The following is a 20,747-nucleotide window of genomic DNA, read 5'->3' on the forward strand; positions in this document are numbered from 1 at the left end:
ACAGGGGGTTATACAGGGGCCACAAACACAGGGGCTATACAGGGGCCACACACACAGGGGGTTATACAGGGGCCACACATACAGGGGTTATACAGGGGCCACACACACAGGGGCTATACAGGGGCCACACACACAGGGGGTTATACAGGGGCCACACACACAGGGGTTATACAGGGGCCACACACACAGGGTGTTATACAGGGGCCACACACACAGGGGTTATACAGGGGCCACACACACAGGGGTTATACAGGAGCCACACACACAGGGGGTTATACAGGGGCCACACACACAGGGGTTATACAGGGGCCACACACACAGGGGTTATACAGGGGCCACACACACAGGGTGTTATACAGGGGCCACACACACAGGGGTTATACAGGGGCCACACACACAGGGATTATACAGGGGCCACACACACAGGGTGTTATACAGGGGCCACACACAGGGGTTATACAGGGGCCACACACACAGGGTTATACAGGGGCCACACACACAGGGGTTATACAGGGGCCACACACACAGGTTATACAGGGGCCATACACACAGGGGTTATACAGGGGCCACACACACAGGGGGATATACAGGGGCCACACACACAGGGGTTATACAGGGGCCACACACACAGGGGTTATACAGGGGCCACACACACACGGGTTATACAGGGGCCACACACACAGGAGTTAAACAGGGGCCACACACACAGGGGTTATACAGGGGCCACACACACAGGGGTTATACAGGGGCCACACACACAGGGGTTATACAGGGGCCACACACACAGGGGCTATACAGGGGCCACACACACAGCGGTTATACAGGGGCCACACACACAGGGGGTTATACAGGGGCCACACACACAGGGGGTTATACAGGGGCCACACACACAGGGGTTATACAGGGGCCACACACACAGGGGTTATACAGGGGCCACACACACAGGGTTATACAGGGGCCACACACACAGGGGGTTATACAGGGGCCACACACACAGGGGTTATACAGGAGCCACACACACAGGGGTTATACAGGGGCCACACACAGGGGCTATACAGGGGCCACACACACAGGGGTTATACAGGGGCCACACACACAGGAGTTAAACAGGGGCCACACATACAGGGGTTATACAGGGGCCACACACACAGGGGTTATACAGGAGCCACACACACAGGGGTTATACAGGGGCCACACACAGGGGCTATACAGGGGCCACACACACAGGGGTTATACAGGTGCCACACACACAGGAGTTAAACAGGGGCCACACATACAGGGGTTATACAGGGGCCACACACACAGGGCTTATACAGGGGCCACACACACAGGGGATATACAGGGGCCACACACACAGGGGTTATATAGGGGCCACACATACAGGGGTTATACAGGGGCCACACACACAGCGGTTATACAGGGGCCACACACACAGGGGATATACAGGGGCCACACATACAGGGGTTATACAGGGGCCACACACACAGCGGTTATACAGGGGCCACACACACAGGGGATATACAGGGGCCACACACACAGAGGATATACAGGGGCCACACATACAGGGGTTATACAGGGGCCACACACACAGCGGTTATACAGGGGCCACACACACAGGGGCTATATAGGGGCCACACATACAGGGGTTATACAGGGGCCACACACACAGGGGATATACAGGTGCCACACATACAGGGGTTATACAGGGGCCACACACACAGCGGTTATACAGGGGCCACACACACAGGAGCTATATAGGGGCCACACATACAGGGGTTATACAGGGGCCACACACACAGGGGTTATACAGGGGCCACACACACAGGGGTTATACAGGGGCCACACACACAGGGGGATATACAGGGGCCACACACACAGGGGGTTATACAGGGGCCACACACACAGTGGGTTATACAGGGGCCACACACACAGGGGTTATACAGGGGCCACACACACAAGGTGTTATACAGGGGCCACACACACAGGGGTTATACAGGGGCCACACACACAGGGTGTTATACAGGGGCCACACACACAGGGGTTATACAGGGGCCACACACACAGGGGTTATTCAGGGGCCACACACACAGGGGTTATACAGGGGCCACACACACAGGGGGTTATACAGGGGCCACACACACAGGAGTTATATAGGGGTCACACACAGGGGCCACACACAAAGGGGGTTATATAGGGGCCACACACACAGGGGGTTACACAGCGGCCACACCCACAGGGGCTATACAGGGGCCACACACATAGGGGGATATACAGGGGCCACACACACAGGGGGATATACAGGGGCCACACACACAGGGGCTATACAGGGGCCACACACACAGGGGTTATACAGGGGCCACACACACAGGGGGTTATACAGGGGCCACACACAGAGGTGGTTACACAGGGGCCACACACACAGGGGGTTATACAGGGGCCACACACAGAGGGGCCACGCACCCAGGGGTTATACAGGGGCCACACACACAGGGGGTTATACAGGGGCCACACACACAGGGGGTTATACAGGGGCCACACACACAGGGGGTTATACAGGGGCCACACACAGAGGTGGTTACACAGGGGCCACACACACAGGGGGATATACAGGGGCCACACACACAGGGGCCACGCACCCAGGGGTTATACAGGGGCCACACACACAGGGGTTATACAGGGGCCACACACACAGGGGCCAAACACACAGGGGGTTATATAGGGGCCACTCACACAGGGTGTTATACAGGGGCCACACACACAGGGGGATATACAGGGGCCACACACACAGGGGCCACGCACACAGGGGTTATACAGGGGCCACACACACAGGGGCCACGCACCCAGGGGTTATACAGGGGCCACACACACTTGGGTTATACAGGGGCCACACACAGGGGTTATACAGGGGCCACACACACAGGGGGTTATACAGGGGCCAAACACATAGGGGGTTACACAAGGGCCACACACACAGGGGGATATACAGGGGCCAAACACATAGGGGGTTATACAGGGGCCACACACACATGGGTTATACAGGGGCCACACACACAGGGGGTTATACAGGGGCCACGCACACAGGGGTTATACAGGGGCCACACACACAGGGGTTATACAGGGGCCACACACACAGGGGGTTATACAGGGGCCACACACACAGGGGTTATACAGGGGCCAAACACATAGGGGGTTACACAGGGGCCACACACACAGGGGGCTATACAGGGGCCACGCACACAGGGGTTATACAGGGGCCACACACACATGGGTTATACAGGGGCCACACACACAGGGGTTATACAGGGGCCACACACACAGGGGGTTATACAGGGGCCAAACACATAGGGGGTTACACAGGGGCCACACACACAGGGGGACATACAGGGGCCACACACACAGGGTGTTATACAGGGGCCACACACACAGGGGCTATACAGGGGCCACACACACAGGGGCTATACAGGGGCCACACACACAGGGGGTTATACAGGGGCCACACACACAGGGGTTATACAGGGGCCACACACACAGGGGGTTATACAGGGGACACACACACAGGGGTTATACAGGGGGCACACACACAGGGGTTATACAGGAGCCACACACACAGGGGCTATACAGGGGCCACACACACAGGGGGTATACAGGGGCCACACACACAGGGGCTATACAGGGGCCACACACACAGGGTGTTATACAGGAGCCACACACACAGGGGCTATACAGGGGCCACACACACAGGGGGTTATACAGGGGCCACACATACAGGGGTTATACAGGGGCCACACACACAGGGGTTATACAGGGGCCACACACACAGGGGTTATACAGGGGCCACACACACAGGGGTTATACAGGGCCACAGACACAGGGGTTATACAGGAGCCACACACACAGGGGTTATACAGGGGCCACACACACAGGGGTTATACAGGGGCCACAGACACAGGGGTTATACAGGAGCCACACACACAGGGGTTATACAGGGGCCACACACACAGGGGTTATACAGGGGCCACACACACAGGGGTTATACAGGGGCCACACACACAGGGGCTTATACAGGAGCCACACACACAGGGGTTATACAGGGGCCACACACACAGGGGTTATACAGGGGCCACAGACACAGGGGTTATACAGGAGCCACACACACAGGGGTTATACAGGGGCCACACACACAGGGGCTATACAGGGGCCACACACACAGGGGTTATACAGGGGCCACAGACACAGGGGTTATACAGGAGCCACACACACAGGGGTTATACAGGGGCCACACACACAGGGGCTATACAGGGGCCACACACACAGGGGTTATACAGGGGCCACACACACAGGGGTTATACAGGAGCCAGACACACAGGGGTTATACAGGGGCCACACACACAGGGGATATACAGGGGCCACACACACGGGTTATACAGGGGCCACACACACAGGGGTTATACAGGGGCCACACACACAGGGGGTTATACAGGGGCCAAACACATAGGGGGTTACACAGGGGCCACACACACAGGGGGACATACAGGGGCCACACACACAGGGGTTATACAGGGGCCACACACACAGGGGGTTATACAGGGGCCACACACACAGGGGTTATACAGGGGCCACACACACAGGGGTTATACAAGAGCCACACACACAGGGGCAATACAGGTGCCACACACACAGGGGGTATACAGGGGCCACACACACAGGGGCTGTACAGGGGCCACACACACAGGGTGTTATACAGGAGCCACACACACAGGGGTTATACAGGGGCCACACACACAGGGGTTATACAGGGGCCACACACACAGGGGTTATACAGGGGCCACACACACAGGGGTTATACAGGGGCCACAGACACAGGGGTTATACAGGAGCCACACACACAGGGGTTATACAGGGGCCACACACACAGGGGTTATACAGGGGCCACAGACACAGGGGTTATACAGGAGCCACACACACAGGGGTTATACAGGGGCCACACACACAGGGGTTATACAGGGGCCACACACACAGGGGTTATACAGGGGCCACACACACAGGGGCTTATACAGGAGCCACACACACAGGGGTTATACAGGGGCCACACACACAGGGGTTATACAGGGGCCACAGACACAGGGGTTATACAGGAGCCACACACACAGGGGTTATACAGGGGCAACACACACAGGGGCTATACAGGGGCCACACACACAGGGGTTATACAGGGGCCACAGACACAGGGGTTATACAGGAGCCACACACACAGGGGTTATACAGGGGCCACACACACAGGGGCTATAGAGGGGCCACACACACAGGGGTTATACAGGGGCCACACACACAGGGGTTATACAGGAGCCACACACACAGGGGTTATACAGGGGCCACACACACAGGGGATATACAGGGGCCACACACACGGGTTATACAGGGGCCACACACACAGGGGTTATACAGGGGCCACACACACAGGGGGTTATACAGGGGCCAAACACATAGGGGGTTACACAGGGGCCACACACACAGGGGGACATACAGGGGCCACACACACAGGGTGTTATACAGGGGCCACACACACAGGGGCTATACAGGGGCCACACACACAGGGGCTATACAGGGGCCACACACACAGGGGGTTATACAGGGGCCACACACACAGGGGTTATACAGGGGCCACACACACAGGGGTTATACAGGGGCCACACACACAGGGGCTATACAGGGGCCACACACACAGGGGCTATACAGGGGCCACACACACAGGGTGTTATACAGGAGCCACACACACAGGGGCTATACAGGGGCCACACACACAGGGGTTATACAGGGGCCACACACACAGGGGTTATACAGGAGCCACACACACAGGGGCTATACAGGGGCCACACACACAGGGTGTTATACAGGGGCCACACACACAGGAGCTTATACAGGAGCCAATCACACAGGGGTTATACAGGGGCCACATACACAGGGGTTATACAGGGGCCACACACACAGGGTGTTATACAGGGGCCACACACACAGGGGTTATACAGGGGCCACACACACAGGGGGTTAAACAGGGGCCACACACACAGCGGTTATACAGGGGCCACACCCACAGGGGGTTATACAGGGGCCACAAACACAGGTGTTATACAGGGGCCACACACACAGGGGGATATACAGGGGCCACACACACAGGGGGTTATACAGGGGCCACATACACAGGGGGTTATACAGGGGCCACACACACAGGGGTTATACAGGGGCCACACACACAGGGGTTATACAGGGGCCACACACACAGGGGTTATACAGGGGCCACACACACAGGGTGTTATACAGGGGCCACACACACAGGGGTTATACAGGGGCCACACACACAGGGGGTTATACAGGGGCCACACACACAGCGGTTATACAGGGGCCACACCCACAGGGGGTTATACAGGGGCCACAAACACAGGTGTTATACAGGGGCCACACACACAGGGGGATATACAGGGGCCACACACACAGGGGGTTATACAGGGGCCACATACACAGGGTTATACAGGGGCCACACACACAGGGGGTTATACAGGGGCCACATACACAGGGGCTTATACAGGGGCCACACCCACAGGGGTTATACAGGGGCCACACACACAGGGTGTTATACAGGGGCCACAGTCACCAGGGTTATACAGGGGCCACACACACAGGGGTTATACAGGGGCCACACACACAGGGTGTTATACAGGGGCCACAGTCACCGGGGTTATACAGGGGCCACACACACACGGGTTATACAGGGGCCACACACACAGGGGGTTATACAGGGGCCACACACACAGGGGGTTATACAGGGGCCACACACACAGGGGTTATACAGGGGCCACACACACAGGGTGTTATACAGGGGCCACACACACAGGGGTTATACAGGGGCCACACACACAGGGGGTTATACAGGGGCCACACACACAGCGGTTATACAGGGGCCACACCCACAGGGGGTTATACAGGGGCCACAAACACAGGTGTTATACAGGGGCCACACACACAGGGGGATATACAGGGGCCACACACACAGGGGGTTATACAGGGGCCACATACACAGGGTTATACAGGGGCCACACACACAGGGGGTTATACAGGGGCCACATACACAGGGGCTTATACAGGGGCCACACCCACAGGGGTTATACAGGGGCCACACACACAGGGTGTTATACAGGGGCCACAGTCACCAGGGTTATACAGGGGCCACACACACAGGGGTTATACAGGGGCCACACACACAGGGTGTTATACAGGGGCCACAGTCACCGGGGTTATACAGGGGCCACACACACACGGGTTATACAGGGGCCACACACACAGGGGGTTATACAGGGGCCACACACACAGGGGGTTATACAGGGGCCAGACACACAGGGGCTTACACAGGGGCCACACACACAGAGGGGCTATACAGGGGCCACACACTGGGGTTTATCCAGGGGCCACACACAAGGGGATAACAAGGGGCCACAGACACAGGAGCTTATACAGGGGCCACACAGACATAGGATTATAAAGGGGCCACACACAGATGGGCTTACATATGGGGCAACAATGTATACAGGGGCCACACACAGAGGGAATTATACAGGGGCCACACATGGGGTCCACTAATGGGAGCATAAACAGGGGCCACACACGCAGGGGTTATACAGGGGCCACACACACAGGGGCTTAAACAGGGGCCACACACACAGGGGGTTATACAGGGGCCACACACACAGGGGTTATACAGGGGCCACACACACAGGGGTTATACAGGGGCCACACACACAGGGGGATATACAGGGGCCACACACACAGGGGTTATATAGGGGCCACACACACAGGGGTTATACAGGGGCCACACACACAGGGGTTATACAGGGGCCACACACACAGGGGTTATACAGGGGCCACACACACAGGGTGTAATACAGGGGCCACACACACAGGGGGTTATACAGGGGCCACACACACAGGGGGTTATACAGGGGCCACACACACAGGGTTATACAGGGGCCACACACACAGGGGGTTATACAGGGGCCACATACACAGGGGCTTATACAGGGGCCACACCCACAGGGGTTATACAGGGGCCACACACACAGGGTGTTATACAGGGGCCACAGTCACCAGGGTTATACAGGGGCCACACACACAGGGGTTATACAGGGGCCACACACACAGGGTGTTATACAGGGGCCACAGTCACCGGGGTTATACAGGGGCCACACACACACGGGTTATACAGGGGCCACACACACAGGGGGTTATACAGGGGCCACACACACAGGGGGTTATACAGGGGCCACACACACAGGGGTTATACAGGGGCCACACACACAGGGTGTTATACAGGGGCCACACACACAGGGGTTATACAGGGGCCACACACACAGGGGGTTATACAGGGGCCACACACACAGCGGTTATACAGGGGCCACACCCACAGGGGGTTATACAGGGGCCACAAACACAGGTGTTATACAGGGGCCACACACACAGGGGGATATACAGGGGCCACACACACAGGGGGTTATACAGGGGCCACATACACAGGGTTATACAGGGGCCACACACACAGGGGGTTATACAGGGGCCACATACACAGGGGCTTATACAGGGGCCACACCCACAGGGGTTATACAGGGGCCACACACACAGGGTGTTATACAGGGGCCACAGTCACCAGGGTTATACAGGGGCCACACACACAGGGGTTATACAGGGGCCACACACACAGGGTGTTATACAGGGGCCACAGTCACCGGGGTTATACAGGGGCCACACACACACGGGTTATACAGGGGCCACACACACAGGGGGTTATACAGGGGCCACACACACAGGGGGTTATACAGGGGCCAGACACACAGGGGCTTACACAGGGGCCACACACACAGAGGGGCTATACAGGGGCCACACACTGGGGTTTATCCAGGGGCCACACACAAGGGGATAACAAGGGGCCACAGACACAGGAGCTTATACAGGGGCCACACAGACATAGGATTATAAAGGGGCCACACACAGATGGGCTTACATATGGGGCAACAATGTATACAGGGGCCACACACAGAGGGAATTATACAGGGGCCACACATGGGGTCCACTAATGGGAGCATAAACAGGGGCCACACACGCAGGGGTTATACAGGGGCCACACACACAGGGGCTTAAACAGGGGCCACACACACAGGGGGTTATACAGGGGCCACACACACAGGGGTTATACAGGGGCCACACACACAGGGGTTATACAGGGGCCACACACACAGGGGGATATACAGGGGCCACACACACAGGGGTTATATAGGGGCCACACACACAGGGGTTATACAGGGGCCACACACACAGGGGTTATACAGGGGCCACACACACAGGGGTTATACAGGGGCCACACACACAGGGTGTAATACAGGGGCCACACACACAGGGGGTTATACAGGGGCCACACACACAGGGGGTTATACAGGGGCCACACACACAGGGTGTAATACAGGGGCCACGCACAAACGGGTTATACAGGGGCCACGCACACAGGGGTTATACAGGGGCCACACACACAGGGGCCACGCACACAGGGGTTATACAGGGGCCACAAACACAGGGGTTATACAGGGGCCACAGACAGAGGTGGTTACACAGGGGCCACACACACAGGGGGATATACAGGGGCCACACACACAGGGGCCACACACACAGGGGCCACGCACCCAGGGGTTATACAGGGGCCACGCACACAGGGGCTATACAGGGGCCACACACACAGGAGTTATACAGGGGCCACACATACAGGGGTTATACAGGGGCCACACACACAGGGGTTATACAGGGGCCACACACACAGGGGTTATACAGAGGCCACACACACAGGGTGTAATACAGGGGCCACACACACAGGGGGTTATACAGGGGCCACACACACAGGGGGTTATACAGGGGCCACACACACAGGGGGTTATACAGGGGCCACGCACAAACGGGTTATACAGGGGCCACGCACACAGGGGTTATACAGGGGCCACACACACAGGGGCCACGCACACAGGGGTTATACAGGGGCCACAAACACAGGGGTTATACAGGGGCCACAGACAGAGGTGGTAACACAGGGGCCACACACACAGGGGGATATACAGGGGCCACACACACAGGGGCCACACACACAGGGGCCACGCACCCAGGGGTTATACAGGGGCCACGCACACAGGGGCTATACAGGGGCCACACACACAGGAGTTATACAGGGGCCACACATACAGGGGTTATACAGGGGCCACACACACAGGGGGTTATACAGGGGCCACACACACAGCGGTTATACAGGGGCCACACCCACAGGGGGTTATACAGGGGCCACAAACACAGGTGTTATACAGGGGCCACACACACAGGGGGATATACAGGGGCCACACACACAGGGGTTTATACAGGGGCCACATACACAGGGTTATACAGGGGCCACACACACAGGGGGTTATACAGGGGCCACATACACAGGGGCTTATACAGTTGCCACACCCACAGGGGTTATACAGGGGCCACACACACAGGGTGTTATACAGGGGCCACAGTCACCAGGGTTATACAGGGGCCACACACACAGGGGTTATACAGGGGCCACACACACAGGGTGTTATACAGGGGCCACAGTCACCGGGGTTATACAGGGGCCACACACACACGGGTTATACAGGGGCCACACACACAGGGGGTTATACAGGGGCCACACACACAGGGGGTTATACAGGGGCCAGACACACAGGGGGTTATACAGGGGCCAGACACACAGGGGCTTACACAGGGGCCACACACACAGAGGGGCTATACAGGGGCCACACACTGGGGTTTATCCAGGGGCCACACACAAGGGGATAACCAGGGGCCACAGACACAGGAGCTTATACAGGGGCCACACAGACATAGGATTATAAAGGGGCCACACACAGATGGGCTTACATATGGGGCAACAATGTATACAGGGGCCACACACAGAGGGAATTATACAGGGGCCACACATGGGGTCCACTAATGGGAGCATAAACAGGGGCCACACACGCAGGGGTTATACAGGGGCCACACACACAGGGGCTTAAACAGGGGCCACACACACAGGGGGTTATACAGGGGCCACACACACAGGGGTTATACAGGGGCCACACACACAGGGGTTATACAGGGGCCACACACACAGGGGGATATACAGGGGCCACACACACAGGGGTTATATAGGGGCCACACACACAGGGGTTATACAGGGGCCACACACACAGGGGTTATACAGGGGCCACACACACAGGGGTTATACAGGGGCCACACACACAGGGTGTAATACAGGGGCCACACACACAGGGGGTTATACAGGGGCCACACACACAGGGGGTTATACAGGGGCCACACACACAGGGTGTAATACAGGGGCCACGCACAAACGGGTTATACAGGGGCCACACACACAGGGGTTATACAGGGGCCACACACACAGGGGCCACGCACACAGGGGTTATACAGGGGCCACAAACACAGGGGTTATACAGGGGCCACAGACAGAGGTGGTTACACAGGGGCCACACACACAGGGGGATATACAGGGGCCACACACACAGGGGCCACACACACAGGGGCCACGCACCCAGGGGTTATACAGGGGCCACGCACACAGGGGCTATACAGGGGCCACACACACAGGAGTTATACAGGGGCCACACATACAGGGGTTATACAGGGGCCACACACACAGGAGCTATACAGGGGCCAAACACATAGGGGTTATACAGGGGCCACACACACAGGAGTTATACAGGGGCCACACATACAGGGGTTATACAGGGGCCACACACACAGGAGCTATACAGGGGCCAAACACATAGGGGTTATACAGGGGCCACACACACAGGGGTTATACAGGGGCCACACACACAGGGGTTATACAGGGGCCACACACACAGGGGTTATACAGGGGCCACACACACAGGGTGTAATACAGGGGCCACACACACAGGGGGTTATACAGGGGCCACACACACAGGGGGATATACAGGGGCCACACACACAGGGGTTATATAGGGGCCACACACACAGGGGTTATACAGGGGCCACACACACAGGGGTTATACAGGGGCCACACACACAGGGGTTATACAGGGGCCACACACACAGGGTGTAATACAGGGGCCACACACACAGGGGGTTATACAGGGGCCACACACACAGGGGGTTATACAGGGGCCACACACACAGGGTGTAATACAGGGGCCACGCACAAACGGGTTATACAGGGGCCACGCACACAGGGGTTATACAGGGGCCACACACACAGGGGCCACGCACACAGGGGTTATACAGGGGCCACAAACACAGGGGTTATACAGGGGCCACAGACAGAGGTGGTTACACAGGGGCCACACACACAGGGGGATATACAGGGGCCACACACACAGGGGCCACACACACAGGGGCCACGCACCCAGGGGTTATACAGGGGCCACGCACACAGGGGCTATACAGGGGCCACACACACAGGAGTTATACAGGGGCCACACATACAGGGGTTATACAGGGGCCACACACACAGGAGCTATACAGGGGCCAAACACATAGGGGTTATACAGGGGCCACACACACAGGAGTTATACAGGGGCCACACATACAGGGGTTATACAGGGGCCACACACACAGGAGCTATACAGGGGCCAAACACATAGGGGTTATACAGGGGCCACACACACAGGGGTTATACAGGGGCCACACACACAGGGGTTATACAGGGGCCACACACACAGGGGTTATACAGGGGCCACACACACAGGGTGTAATACAGGGGCCACACACACAGGGGGTTATACAGGGGCCACACACACAGGGGGTTATACAGGGGCCACACACACAGGGTGTAATACAGGGGCCACGCACAAACGGGTTATACAGGGGCCACACACACAGCGTATTATACAGGGGCCACACACACAGGGGTTATACAGAACCACACACACAGGGGCCACGCACACAGGGGTTATACAGGGGCCACAAACACAGGGGCTATACAGGGGCCACACACACAGGGGTTATACAGGGGCCACAGACAGAGGTGGTTACACAGGGGCCACACACACAGGGGGATTTACAGGGGCCACACACACAGGGGCCACACACACAGGGGCCACGCACCATGGGGTTATACAGGGGCCACACACACAGGGGCTATACAGGGGCCACACACACAGGAGTTATACAGGGGCCACACATACAGGGGTTATACAGGGGCCACACACACAGGAGCTATACAGGGGCCAAACACATAGGGGTTATACAGGGGCCACACACACAGGGGGATATACAGGGGCCACAAACACAGGAGCTATACAGGGGCCACACACACAGGAGCTATACAGGGGCCACACACACAGGGGGTTATACAGGGGCCACACACACAGGAGGTTATACAGGGGCCACAAACACAGGGGTTTTACAGGGGCCACACACACAGGAGCTATACAGGGGCCACACACACAGGAGCTATACAGGGGCCACACACACAGTGGCTATACAGGGGCCACACACATAGGGGTTATACAGGGGCCACACACACAGGGGGATATACAGGGGCCACAAACACAGGGGTTATACAGGTGCCACACACACAGGAGCTATACAGGGGCCACACACACAGGAGCTATACAGGGGCCACACACACAGGGGGTTATACAGGGGCCACACACACAGGGGGTTATACAGGGGCCACACACACAGGGGCTATACAGGGGCCACACACACAGGAGCTATACAGGGGCCACACACACAGGGGGTTATACAGGGGCCACACACACAGGGGGGTTATACAGGGGCCACACACACAGGGGCTATACAGGGGCCACACACACAGGGGCTATACAGGGGCCACACACACAAGGGTTACACAGGAGCCACAGTCACCGGGGTTATACAGGGGCCACACACACAGGTGGTTATACAGGGGCCACACACACAGGGGGATATACAGGGGCCACACACACAGGTGGTTATACAGGGGCCACACACACAGGTGGTTATACAGGGGCCACACACACAGGGGGATATACAGGGGCCACACACACAGGGATTATACAGGAGCCACACACACAGGGGTTATACAGGGGCCACACACACAGGGGTTATACAGGGGCCACACACACAGGGGGATATACAGGGGCCACACACACAGGGGTCACACACACAGGGGTTACACAGGGGCCACACACACAGGGGTTATACAGAGGCCACACACACAGGGGTTTTACAGGGGCCACACACAAGGGCTTATACAGGGGCCACATACAGGGGCTATACAGGGGCCACACACACAGGGGCCAAACACACAGGGGGTTATACAGGGGCCACACACACAGGGGTTATACAGGGGCCACACACACAGGGGTTATACAGGAGCCACAAGCACAGGGGTTATACAGGGGCCACACACACAGGGGCTTATACAGGGGCCACAAGCACAGGGGTTATACAGGGGCCACACACACAGGGGTTATACAGGGGCCACACACACAGGGGTTATACAGGGCCACAAACACAGGGGTTATACAGGGGCCACACACACAGGGGGATATACAGGGGCCACACACACAGGGGTTTTACAGGGGCCACACACAAGGGCTTATACAGGGGCCACATACAGGGGCTATACAGGGGCCACACACACAGGGGTTATACAGGGGCCACAAACACATGGGCTTATACAGGGGCCACACCCACAGGGGCTTATACAGGGGCCACACACACAGGGGGTTATAGAAGGGCCACACACAGGGGCCACACATACAGGGCTTATCCAGGGGCCACACACAGGGGCTTATACAGAGGACACATTAGCAGGGGCTTATACAGGGGCCACAGACACAGGGTCTTACACAGGGGTCACACACAGGAGCCACACACTGGGGTTTATCCAGGGGCCACACACAAGGGGATAACCAGGGGCCACAGACACAGGAGCTTATACAGGGGCCACACAGACATAGGATTATAAAGGGGCCACACACAGATGGGCTTACATATGGGGCAACAATGTATACAGGGCGTGTGTAGCGTATACAGGGGCCACACACAGAGGGAATTATACAGGGGCCACACACACAGGGTCTTATACAGGGGTCACACACACAGGGGCCACGCACACAGGGGGATATACAAAGGCCACACACACAGGGGTTATACAGGAGTCACACATACAGCGGTTATATAGGGGCCACACAGACAGGGGGTTAAACAGGGGCCACACACACAAGGGGTTATACAGGGGCCACAAACGGGTTATACAGGGGCCACACACACAGGGTTTATACAGGGGCCACACCCACAGGGGTTATAAACCCTCAACAACCAAAGGGAGATTTTAATGTAACATTCCTAACACAATATCGTCAAGATTCGGGGAAAATCCAACAAATTTTAAATAGACATTGGCACCTTTTACAAGGCGATCCCACTCTCAAGGACCACCTCCCAGAAAGACCAAAAGTTATCTATAGGAGGGCGGATAATATTAAACATAGACTAGCCCCGAGCTTCTTTCAAACAGTAGCCAACAAGAAGGAAGCCAATTGGCTACCAAAAGTAAAAGGCTTTTTTTAAATGCAGTACATGCAAAGCATGCAAACAGGGTTCGCATGAAAAGTTAGATTTTTCCTCAAATGTAACAGGGGAACATTTCAAAACCTCACATTTTATTAATTGTAAAACTGAATATGTAGTCTATTTACTGAGTTGCCCATGCGGTCTCCAGTATGTCGGACGCACAAGTCGACCTTTGCGGGTCCGCATACTGGAGCACCTGGGCAACAACAGACGAAGATTAATGACCCATAGTGTGTCGAAACACTTCTCACTCCAGCACTCAGGAGATCCATCTGGTTTGCAATTTAGAGCCATTGAACAGGTTCCCCCTGAATTGGAGAGGGGGGGACAGACTAACTAAGCTAGCCAGAAAAGAGACTTTTGGGATATATAAAATAAAAACCTTGGCCCCCCCAAGGATTAAACTTGGACATCGACATTGGGGCTTTTCTGTAGCAACCAGCGCAAGAGTCTACATTTATTAACATGATTTCTTTTTCCTTCTTTCTCTTCTGCCCCTTCCTCCGCTTCCTTCTTTGTAGGCACACCATGCCGGCTTATTTCTATATGTTTTCATTTTAACCCTATTTGTGTAATCGCACGCATTAAAGTAATCTTTTCTAATTAGAGGCCTATTCGATGCATTGTCATCTATTCTAATATGCATTCGTTTCGGAACCTTTCTTAATGGGATGTCTATGGGGTATAGAATAGAGTTGTTATCACATATTTTAATATGCATTTACTCTGGAATCTCCTTCCTTAATGGGACATCTTCTGTGTTATAATGTAGAGCTATTACTCATAAGGTCAATAGGAGTACTAATATGGTTAATCTATAATTGCCCACAAGGGGGAGCTGCCCCCACAAAAATGGATTTGTTTACAGCATCTAAAGGATATGATGTATTTTGCAATATAAGTGTTTTACTGATCTCTTCTGCTTTATATAAAGCTATCGTGACTGCAATTCTATATACATCTATTATGGCAAATATACTTTCCGTTTTGAAAATTTGTCCATTGAATGATCACTTCTGAATAATTGTTTTTAACAGAGGGTAAATTTATATATTTCAGATATAGTGTAAATTTACATTTTTAAATCGGTCACCTGACATTTTTAAATCGATCACCTGTTATTTTTTTAATGATTATCTTTTAATGATGACTTTAGATTAACTGTTTTCACTATACCGTAAATTTATATTTTTAAATGTATGACTTGTGTTTCTACCATTTGTGGTATTGAACCTACATCCTCCGCTTATTTTTTAAATTATTATTTTTTAAGCTTGTGGAATTGAACGTCTAGAAATCAATGCTTCCGTGATAATCAACCTGAATTTAGCAATTGTTAATATATTATGAATAACTGGTGTAGCCATGCTGTAAAATGGTTGCAGTCATCTCTCCTGCTGACAGTAAGGCCTGGTAAGTTATGGGCATGCCAGCAGTAATTATGGAGGTTTGCCCTCACACCCTGGTGAGGTGCCCTATGTATGGCTGGGAGTGGTCACAGGCTCTGACTCCCTGGTTGGTGATGTCAGAGTTGTGTCAGCCCCCAGAGGGTACATAAGGCACAGCACTGATCAAAAGTTAGTTCCGTCTAGTCTAGAAGTTATCAGAGGAAGATCAAAGTTAGTGTATTAAAAGGACTAATGAGACTGTGACCAGGGACCTGGCACAGGTGAAGTATCCCTGCGGGGATAGGGAATCCCTACATTAGGAGGACACACCTTTCAAAGGGAAGTACGGTGAACAATGGAGGGCTGAATACACCCCATTGTGGAGGGCAGCTGGCCCACCGTACAAATAAAGATGTCCTTGATTACCAACACTCTCGTGTGCAAGTGTGGAGTTATTGCACGGAGAGGGGCACCACAGAGGAGTTCCTCACCAGGACCGTCCCCAAGTGACCGAAGGGACCCTGATGAGGTGGAGGCTCTGCACTGGATATAGGTAGGACTCGGCACACTACCTCAGCTGCCTGTCTGGGTTGGCAAATCCCCACACACCATTCGGGAGACTCAGGAGTCCTGTAGCCAACAGGTGCACCACCAGACAATCACACTGTAATGGGGACTGGTTAGACCACAGGGGCCAATATGAGATTGGGTGGGTCTGGCCAGTTCAGAAAAGCCGTTACATTTGGAGGTGCTGCTGAGAGAGACCTGTCAACAGGACAGGCTTTTGCTAGGTCACCGGGAAACAGGGAGAGTGTCTGCTGCCACTTTGTGCTGCGTTGGGACGGACCTAGGGGTGGTCAGGGGGCTGATGGAGTTTGTCAGTTCGCAGGGACGACCTAGGGGCCTGAAAGGAGTGAGGGGTTTGGAGCCGGACTATAGCTGTCCTAGTCACCTTGAGGTAGTGCTAGTTGGTAGGATGCCAGAAGGGATAGCCTGTTAACGTGGTCAGGAATCCTGGAGAGGGTCTGCGCTAGGCTAACCAAGACAGGTAGACGCCCCAGTACTGCATGGAAGCCCAGAGTACTCTAGCCCATTCCAGACCTCTTACCGTAGGGAGCACAGACTCGGAGGAAGGAGATACAGCAGACACTGAGAGAGTGAGCCTAGCCTGAGGTAGTGCATACATGAGTCCAGCCTACATTAGGTACACATGTGGTGGTGCATCAGAGACATCTTTATTGTACCGGTGTGGTGGCTGCCCCGCAGAGAGGAGCCCCATGTACGATAACTGTTACGAGAGAATGACGACCGCAAGAATGGAGGATCCGCGCGGTGCGGATAGTCCAAAATGGCGACCGAAGGTTGATGGGGAAAGCACACGTGGCGTGCGCCCCACTGAAGAGCAAGCTGTGGCTGACCTGTCTTTTTCGAGCCTGCTTTGGAGTGGAGCGAAAGCTGTGGCCGCGCCGTTCTGGTCCTGCCTAGGACAACGGGGCGCCGCCCTAGAGGTCTGTGTAGAGGACATTGAAATTGTGGCTGATGGAAAGGACTTACAAAATGGCGGCTCCTGCTTCCCTGGGAGACCGCGTGGGCCGATGGCAGACTATTCTGCAGATGCACAAATTACCAAGAATTGGCCAGAAGTGGCGCCAACAGGAGAGCCCCGCCCGCATGTTGGGTATGGCGCGAAAGCTGCGGCCGCGCCTTCATGGACAGAGACTCACTCAGCCCCAGTGCTGAGTCAACCACTTAGTCTGTGGGACCCTCCCCTAATATCAACCAGGGGGAGTGGTTTCCAGCTATGTCCCGTGGGTATGAATCCTGCGGGCCCAGGAGCTGGTGCGCTGCCGGCACCATCACCAAAAGTAGTTCTGGCAGCTGAAATTGTGTGCAAGAAAGAAGGATATTTTGCACGCAAGGCAGCTGAAAGGAAGCGGCTGGAGTTGGCGGCAAAAGAAGAACCCCACCCTGTTGGGGAAAAGCGCGCAAAAGCTGTGGTTGCGCCCTCACGGACTGAGAGAGGCGCGGCCTTAATTAAAGGACATCCTATCCCCTTGTGGGACCCGCCCATAATTGCTACCCCTGGGGGCGGATTCCAATTGTGTCAGAGGAGGGCGGAGCTAAACCAAGGAGTGGCTGACCATTCAACCCCTGTTGGTCACTCGTGCGGAACCAGCTCCCAGGACAGACCAGTATTACGGGTAGCTCCTACCAAGACTATGGCCTGCTCCCCAGATGCGAACCGGATGGTTTCAACCCAACCCTACGCGATACCCGGCGGGGTGCTAGTGATACGCGTGGGGGGCGCGGAGACAGTAGTAGGCTACAATGCCGGCTACCCGACGGCGCCATGGGCACTGCCGCGCGCTGTCCCCAGTGTGGCACACAATATCTGTGGCCAATGCCCACCTTTGTGCCCATACAGAACACTGACCCAGGGGGGAATACGGCTAGGCTGTCCGGCGAGTTTCCCGGTGCGCTATGGACTAACGGTGCGGACCCTGAGGAGTGTGATGTGGTCGGTTCGGCAATCGACCGAGAGAAGAGAAGGCGGTCGCCGCGTTCGGCGACCCCAAGTACCCTGAGTGCGGATCCCTCGGATGAGGGACCCAAGGAACCGACAAGTACTTTAGTTTGGCCAGTGGCGGTGTCCGTTGGAGGAAATGGGAACAAAAGGCCACTTACCGGAAGTGACAGTGGACGGAGCCGGGTGTCGCCGGTGGAGCAGAGAACAGAGAGGCGGAGCCCAGCTGTTCTCGGGACCGGCGGGTCCAGTAGCAACGGGCGATCCACGCCCAACCTGCGGACTGGTAAGGATAGCCCTTGTCCTTGCCAGGCTCCGATGCCATCGCTCGAGGCGGAGAGGCCGTGCCAGGCCCGGACGGCGCACGTGGACACGGAGGGACTTCCGGACCTGATTGTGGAGGAAGAGATCCCGCATGGGGGTCCATCTCAAGATGGCGATGCTTCCGTTTCCAGTGACGACGGCGTTTCCGGCAGAGGCGGCGGAACCAGTGGGAGCAGAGAACACGCAGCTCAGCGATCGGGTGGTGGTTCCCGATCGAATAAGAAAAACCAGAGTACGTGGAGGCCTGAGAGGGGTGAGACGCCACCGGCGATACCACTGTCCAGTGGTACGGGACAATCTCAGGAAGACGAACGGGTCGGAACCCCGCGGCTTCCGACTGCCTACCCCTATGCCCGACCCCATGCCCTAGCTAAGGCCCCTGTCCCAGTCACCTGTTCCCGGGGATCATCCTCCAGCTTGGGGGTGTCGGAAGGGTCTTTGGGGGTTGGGGAGAACCGGACTGGGGATAGAATGGGTAGTTTTGATTCCGGGGAGGGATCCCGGGGAGGAGGACAATTAGGACTGGTATCTAAGTCCCGGTGGGTGCCGGAAGAGGAGGATATACCGTCTGGTGAGGCTCCGAAACACGAGAGGTGGTCCAGGCCCCGTTCTGCAGGGACTTCCGGGGTGTGCTCCTGGGGAGGTACCGATGAGGGGGACTCTGAGGAGTGGAACGAGAAGCCCAGGGAGACCCGTTGGTGGGCCCCCTTATTCGAGGGGTATGTGGGTTGGATGGACCGCACGCGGTTTTTGCTACAAACAGATGACATTGTAGATTACTGGTGGGCTAGAGGGGAGTTCACGCCCGCAGAGAAGAAAAAGGAAATGCAATATCGGTGGCTCATGATAGACCGAAATGAAATAGAACCCATGGGCCC

The sequence above is a fragment of the Ascaphus truei genome, unplaced genomic scaffold (assembly GCF_040206685.1).
Source record: "Ascaphus truei isolate aAscTru1 unplaced genomic scaffold, aAscTru1.hap1 HAP1_SCAFFOLD_145, whole genome shotgun sequence".
Lineage (NCBI taxonomy): Eukaryota > Metazoa > Chordata > Amphibia > Anura > Ascaphidae > Ascaphus > Ascaphus truei.